General features: G+C 38.0%; 1 pseudogene; it reads left to right on the forward strand.

The window, feature by feature from the left end:
• The first annotated feature begins 2,970 nt into the window (after positions 1 to 2,970).
• Positions 2,971 to 5,176, forward strand: LOC129621480 (39S ribosomal protein L42, mitochondrial-like; annotated as a pseudogene).
• The last annotated feature ends 824 nt before the right edge of the window (positions 5,177 to 6,000 follow it).

Raw genomic sequence — 6,000 nt, forward strand, 5'->3', positions numbered from 1 at the left:
TTTTCACTCTCCTCTTTCACCTTCATCAAGAGGCTTTTTAGTTCCTCTTCACTTTCTGCCACTTAGGTGGTGTCATCTGCATATCTGAGGTTAAGTACAGAATAACTAGTACAGGTGTACAAAAGTCAGAATAACTGTTCTGTGGGAAGAGTTGGAGCCACAGAGAATAAATATAAGTAGTTAATAGAGGGTGAACTATATATATGAAAGTGAGATGTGTATTTTATTCACTATCAAATACCCAGCACAATGACTGGCACAAAGTAGATTTACAATAAATATCTTCTAGATTAGTGAATGAGATATAGTGACTATTTAATAAAGCATTCCAGATTAAAAGATTAGAAGAGAGGAAATAAGTGAGAAAACTACATAATTAATTGCATTTATGTTACTCTGCAAGAAGCAAAAAGAAGTATACAAAGGAAAAAAAAAATCAGATTGACACAAGAATTTTTTCACCTGTACTATAGTATTTGGGGGAGACAAAGCAATATGAAGACAAAGGGAAGAGTTTGAACCAAGCTTTTTAATAGTATTCTCAGAAAATGTACAGTTGTCTTGGAAAATATTAAGGATAAAATCAGAAAAATAAGGTCTAATTCTTGCTGCAGTAGTGCATATTCTAGAGTTGGAATGATAAAGGGCATGGCTCCTGCCCAAGGATGACACAAATTTTGAACTGTTCCACATTTCCCCTCAAGCCCTGGCCATACCTCTGTCTCCCCCTACCCTGCTCCTCCCTCCCCCTGGTAGATTTCCATTGCTCCTAGGAGAAGCCCAGCTCCCTCAGGGCCCCTTGGGTCATGGACTTGCCCACATAATGGCAGCAACCACCACTGAACTAGGGAGAAGCGATTGCTTGCAACTGAGAAGATGTGGCACCCGTTCATTTCATGTCCAGCTCTCCAACTAAAGCAACTGGGCACACACACTGCATAGGGCTACTCCCACACAACGATACACCAGGAAGACTGGGATAGGTAACATTTGATTTCATAGAGACAAACAGAATTCAAAGCAATATGTTCCAAACAACAGAGCAAAATCTCAGGGCGGAAAAAAACTCTAATGAAATGAAGGTAAGTAATTTACCTGATAAAGAGTATAAAGACAGGGTCATTAAAATGCTCACTGAACAGGATGAGATGGTTGGATGGTGTCACCAACGCGATGGATGTGAGTTTGAGTAGGCTCCAGGTTTGGTGATTAACAGGGAAGCCTGGTAGTCCACGGGGTTGCAAAGAGTCAGACACGACTAAGCGACTGAACTGAAGTGAACTCGAGAAGAATGGAGGACCTCAGAGCTTCAACAAAGACTTAGAACATAAAAGAATGAACAAATCAGAACTGAAGAATAAATAGCTGAAATGAAAATTATACACTGGAAGTCATTAATAGCAGATTAGATGATACAGAAAAATGCACAAGTGATCTGGAAATTACGTAGAACAGTGGGAATCACCCAATCAGAACAGAAAAACAAAAATTTAGTGATAATTAAAGGGACTTCTGGGACAACATCAAGTGTTTTAACATTCACATTATAGGGATCTCAGAAGGAGAAATGAGAGAGGAAGGGCTAGAAAATGTATTTAATGAAATTACGACTGAAAACTTCCCCAAACCCAGGATACCCAGCTCCAGTAAACACAGACTGTCCCAAACAAGATGAACCCAAAGAGACATCAAGAAATACCATAACTGAGGATGGCAGGAATTAAAGAGAATGTTAAAGGCAGCAACAGAATAAGAGCCACATCTGAGGTATCCCCAGTAAGGCTATCAACTGATACTTCAACAGAAACATTGCAGACCAGAAGAGGGTAGCACGATATATTTAAAGTGTGAAAGGAAATAATCTACAATCTAGGATACTCTACCCAGCAAGATTACCATTCAGATTTGGAGAGAATATCCATGACAATCAAAAACAATGAGTTCATCATCACTAAGCTGACCTTAATAGAAATGTTAACAGGGTATTATTCTTTTAAGAAAAAAAAGGCTATAATAAGAAATAGAATACACGAAAGGAAAAATCTTACTGGCAAGTGCAAATAACAATAAAGGCAATGGATCTGCCAATGAAACAAGCTGATAGGAAGATTAAAACACAAAACTGTAAAATCAACTGTAACTACAATAAAGTACAATAAAGTGGGCTTCTTTGGTGGCTCAGACGGTAAAAGAATCCACCTGCAATGCGGGAGACCAGAGTTTGATCCCTGGGTTGGGAAGATCCCCTGGAGGAGGGCATGGCAACCCCTTCCAGTTTTCTTGCCTGGGGAATCCCCTGGACAGAGGAGCCTGGCGAGGCTATAGTCCATGGAGTTACAAGGAGTTGGAAACAACAAAGCATAGCACAGCACAATAAACAGTAAATGGATGGACATAAAGATGTAAAATATGACATCTAAAACATAAAATGTGACAGGGAGTGAATTTTAAAATGTTTTGAACTGAAACGACTTAGTTTAAAAAAAGTAGGTATAGATCAATATATGTGAAATTCATAATAGGCACAGATCAAAAATCTAAAATACATGTGAAAATTAAAAGGAGGCCAAACATAACAATAAAAATCATTAAACCACAAAGAAGAGACTGAAAAAACAAAAGAACTACAAAAATAACCAGAAAAGTAACAAAATGGCAATAAATACTTATCTATAAATAATCACTTTAAATGGACTAAACACTCCAAAAGACACAGAGTGGCTGATTGGATTTTTAAAATGTCCAACAAGACCTATGTGTATGCTGCCTACAAAAACTCACTTCAGAACTAAAAACAGACTGAAAATGAAGATATGGAAAGAATGTTCCATACAAATGGAAAGAAAAAAAGCTATGGTAGCAGTACTCAGATTAGACAAAGTAGACATTAAAACAAAGTCTATTTTCTATAATAAAAGATAAAGGGGTCAATACAAGAAGAGGCTATTAATTTGTAAATGTGCACCTGTCTGCACTTAATATAGTAGCATCTAGGTATGTAAAGCAAATATTAACAGATACCAAGAAAGAAATTGACAGTAATATAGTAACAGTAGGGGACTTTATCATCTGATTTATATCAATGTCATGTTAAATGACATGTTAGAAGAACTTAACAGATATGTACAAGTTTCAGTTCAGTCGCTCAGTCGTGTCCGACTCTTTGCAACCCCATGAATCGCAGCACGCCAGGCCTCCCTGTCCATCACCAACTCCCGGAGCCTACCCAAACCCATGTCCATTGAGTCGGTGATGCCATCTAGCCATCTCATCCTCTGTTGTCCCATTCTCCTCCTGCCTCCAACCCCTCCCAGCATCAAGGTCTTTTCCAATGAGTCAACTCTTTGCATGAGGTGGTCAAAGTATTGGGAGTTTCAGCTTCAGCATCAGTCCTTCCAATGAACACACAGGACTGATCTCCTTTAGGATGGACTGGTTGGATTTCCCTGCAGTCCAAGGGATTCTCAAGAGTCTTCTCCAACACCACAGTTCAAAAGCATCAATTCTTCGGCACTCAGCTTTCTTCACAGTCCAACTCTCACATCCATACGTGACCACTGGAAAAACCATAGCCTTGACTAGATGGACCTTTGTTGGCAAAGTAATGTCTCTGCTTTTGAATATGCTATCTAGGTTGGTCATAACTTTCCTTCCAAGGAGTAAGCATCTTTTAATTTCATGGCTGCAATCACCATCTGCAGTGATTTTGGAACCCAAGAAAATAAAGCCTGACACTGTTTCCACTGTTTCCCCATCTATTTCCCATGAAGTGATGGGACCAGATGCCATGATCTTCGTTTTCTGAATGTTGAGTTTTAAGCCAACTTTTTCACTCTCCTCTTTCACCTTCATCAAGAGGCTTTTTAGTTCTTCACGTTCTGCCATAAGGGTGGTGTCATCTGCATATCTGAGGTTATTGATATTTCTCCCGGCAATCTTGACTCCAGCACAAGCTATTCCATCCCAAAACAGCAGAATACACCTTATTTTCAAGTACATGTGGAACTTTCTCCAGAGTAGATTACATGCTAGGCCATAAAACAGTTAGCAGTAAATTTAAGAAGACTGAAACTATATCAAGATTCTTTTCCAGTTACAACAGTATAATACTAGAAATCAAGAGAAGGACAAATGGAAAAGCATACAGAGACTAAACAACTTGTCCGCAAAAAAGAAAGAAGCCAATGGGTTGATGAAGAAATTGAAGGGGAAAACAAATACCTTGAGACAAATGAAAATAAAAACACAACTTCCCAAAATCTATAGGAAGCAGCAAAAGCTGTTCTAAGGAGGAAGGTTATATTGATATAGGCTTAACTCAAGACATAAGAAAAATCTCAGAGGCAAGATGGCAGGCTTGTTGTGAGCAGTAGTCAAGAAGCAGATTTTAAGAACAATTTCTCTTCAAATTATTTCATGCTGACAAGCATGGCAATAGCAGCAGTAAAATGGGCAATGTCAAACAGAACTAGCTTGAAACATTATTTTCGAGTTCAAAATGGAACCTTATATTGTGTTTGTCATAAATCTACATAGTCTTCTCTTCCAGATGACTATAATTGCAAAGTAGACAATTTTGTGACATCTGATGGCAGGATAATAGTATGCTATTACCCTTCCATGGACATCCCATATGAACACACAAAACCTATGCCTCAGCCAGATCCTGTACGTAATGAAGAAACACATGATCTAGGGCTGAAAACCAAATTAGAAGAAAAAAGGGAACACTTTGAGCAAGGACCCACGATAGAACAACTTAGCAAAATGTTCTTTACTACTAAGCACCATTGGTATCCTCATGGACAGAATCATAGACGTTGTAAGAAACCTAATCCTCTAAAAGACAGGTGATAATGAGGTTTTCAGGATCCAAAGGGAAATACTATCCTTAATCTCATTTGCCGTTTGAGAAAATACAATTGGGTATGCACGTGTGTGTGTGCTCAGTCGCTTCAGTTGTGTCCCAACTCTTTGCAACCCAGTTGACTGTAGCCAGCCACGCTCCTCTGTCCATGGGATTCTCCAGGCAAGAATGCTGAAGTGGGTTGCCCTACCCTCCTCCTGGGAATCTTCCCGACCCAGGGATCAAACCCAGGTTTCCTGCATTGCAGGCAGATTGTTTACCCGTGAGCCACTGGGGAAGCCCACAATTGGGTATATCACTAATATATAGCAAAATCATAATAAAATGTCTTCACATACAAAAAAGAAATAAGAAAAAACTCAAATAAGTGACCTGATTTAGAACAAGCAGAGCCCAAAATCAACAGAAAGAAGGAAATAATAAATATCAGAGTGGAAATACATAAAACAGCAAAAAAAAAAAAAAAAAAAAAAAATGAAACCAAGAGCTGAATTTTTGAGAAGATAAGCAAAATCAATAAACCTTTATTTAGCCAGACTCATTAAGAAAAAAGAGAGAGGGCCCAAATTAGAAATGAAAAAAGTTATTAATGCAACCAATTTCACAGATATGTAAACAATCATTAGAGAATACTACTAATAGCTATATACCAACAAATTGGACAGCCTGGAAAAAGTGAATAAGGTTTTCAAAATATACAATCTTCCAAGACTAAACCAAGAAGGATATAAAAAATTTGAACAGACCAATTTCTAGTATTAAAATTGAATCAGTAACCAACAAACTTCTAACAAAAGTCCAGGACTAGAGAGCTTCCCAGAGGAATTCTACCAAACATTTACAGAATAGTTAATACCTTTCCTCAAACTATCAAAAAAAGTGCAGAGCAGAGAACACTTCAAACTTCTCCTATGAGGCCAGCATTACCCTGGTACCAAAATAAAAGGCACTTTAAAGAAAATCACAGGCCAATATCCCTAATAAACAGAAGTGCAAAAATCCTCAACAAAATAATAGTGAATGAAATTCAACAATACATGAAAAGGATCATACATCAATCATGATCAAGTGAGATTTATTCCAGGGATACAAGAATGGTTCAATATCCATAAGTCAGTTATTGTGGTATATCA

This window comes from Bubalus kerabau, chromosome 10 (assembly GCF_029407905.1).
Source record: "Bubalus kerabau isolate K-KA32 ecotype Philippines breed swamp buffalo chromosome 10, PCC_UOA_SB_1v2, whole genome shotgun sequence".
Lineage (NCBI taxonomy): Eukaryota > Metazoa > Chordata > Mammalia > Artiodactyla > Bovidae > Bubalus > Bubalus kerabau.